Source organism: Macrobrachium nipponense, chromosome 8 (genome assembly GCF_015104395.2).
Source record: "Macrobrachium nipponense isolate FS-2020 chromosome 8, ASM1510439v2, whole genome shotgun sequence".
Taxonomy (NCBI): Eukaryota; Metazoa; Arthropoda; class Malacostraca; order Decapoda; family Palaemonidae; genus Macrobrachium; species Macrobrachium nipponense.
In genome coordinates this window covers 96,236,836-96,239,199 of record NC_087203.1, presented here as the reverse complement: position 1 = coordinate 96,239,199, position 2,364 = coordinate 96,236,836, and positions in this window count along the sequence as shown.

Sequence of the window (2,364 nt, the reverse complement as noted above, 5' to 3'; positions counted from 1 at the left end):
GAATCACAGTAATGCTGTTAAGTATTTTCATTAAAGATTAAATGAGAATTAACTGATATTAACTCACGGGCTGTGGTTTGCTAATTTGGCGTTAAAACAGGGCGAAAAAAGTCTCTTAATGGCCTTTTCATTTTCAGTTCTGAAAACCCTTAGGGTGGAATGAAGTAGGGAAGTAAATGAGGTACTTATGAAAAGTGGAAGTGAAAGTTAATTGTTGTGTAATTATATTAATTATATTTAAAATGCTTCCGTTTTAGTGAATAGAATGTTTGATCAAATGGGACTTGAAGATTTGCATCTTCCTATTTTCGTCAATAAAGTCGTTTTTCCGTCATTTTAATATACTTTGATCCAAAGCAGTTGGTCCCATGATAAGATTTCATTAGACAAGCTCTTCAAGGAGTCTGAAATTGGTAAAGAAAAGGGTCAATAATAAAGGAAAGTTTAAACTTCATATATCCCTCCTGCTGAACTCAGTAATACATCATCTCCCTTTTCCCACCCACCCATTTCCAATTCCCTCCTCCCTCTTCCCTCTCCTGTTGGGCAATTCGTAGGTCGGATGTTGGGCTCTTAAATAAACCGTCCCTGGAAGTTATTTTATTTCAGGCCTATGCGACTTCCCCAACCATGAAGCAATTCGTGAGTGCTGTGCTTAAAGTAAATCGTGAATCCTGTGTTTGAAGCAATTCGTGAGTCCTATTCTTGCTACAGGTAAACCGTCGGTTTTATTACGTTAAGGGGGAAACAACAGCAACCGTTTCCTTTTGAGCTGAATTAAAAAAAAATAATAAGTCTGTTTTCTCGAAAAGCTGATGATTTCAGCAATATATGATCGATGTTCTGAAATATTGGTGTTATGCCTTTTGAATATTTATCATTAGGTACTTGCCATTTTTGTTGTCTAGATGTTATTATATATATATATATATATATATATATATATATATATATATATATATATATATAGATAATATATATATATATATATATATATATATATATATATATATATATCTATATATATATATATATATATTAGCTCGACACATTTATTTATATATATATATATATATATATATATATATATATATATATATATATATATATATATATGTACTATATGTATGAAGTCTATCTATCTATCTATCTATATATAATATATATATGATATATATATATATATATACTATATATATATATATATATATGTATATATATATATATATATATATATATATAGATATATATATATATACATATGATGTATATATATATATATATATATATATATATATACATATATATATATATATATATATATATATATATATATATATATATATATATATATATATATATATATATATATATGAATTTGTGATAGTTTGGCTTAATATTTAATGTTTAATATTAAACATTATATATATATATATATATATATATATATATATATATATATATATATATAGTATAAAAGGAGCCCATAAAAACACCAAAATATAGAGAGAAAAATACCATATTTCAGAGACTGCTGTCTCCCTCTTCAGGTAGATGATGAATGAGAAAAGTTACAGAAAAGGTGGTATTTATACCAAGAGATCCATCCACAGTAAGCAGGTAATGAATATCTCAAAAGGAGCATAGGATTCAGATGTGATAGACAAGATTTTCATTCCAACCAATGCTTAAGAAGATTAAAGGAAGATTATCAGCAGGAGTGACCTAAATTGGCTTATTACCACCTTTTCTGTAAACTTTTCTCATTGATCATCTACCAGCAGAGGGAGATAGCAGTCTCTGGAATATAGTATTTTTCTCTCTATATTTTGGTGTTTTTATGGGTCCTTTTATTAGATGGAATTTGTTTTAACATAAACAATTTACCAAGTTTTTTATATATATATATATATATATATATATATATATATATATATATATATATATATATATATGAATTTGTGAATTTGTGATAGTTTGGCTAATATTAATGTTTAATATTTAAACATTATATATAATATATATATATATATATATATATATATATATATATATATATATATAGATATATAATCTATTAAAAGGAGCCCATAAAAAACACCAAAATATAGAGAGAAAAAATACCATATTTCAGAGACTGCTGTCTCCCTCTTCAGGTGGATGATGAATGAGAAAAGTTTACAGAAAAGGTGGTATTTATACCAAGAGATCCATCCATAGGTAAGCAGGTAATGAATATCTCAAAAGGAGCGTGGGATTCAGATGTGATAGACAAGATTTTCATTCAACCAATGCTTAAGAAGATTAAAGGAAGATTATCAGCGGGAGTGACCTAAATTGGCTTACCACCTTTTCTGTAAACTT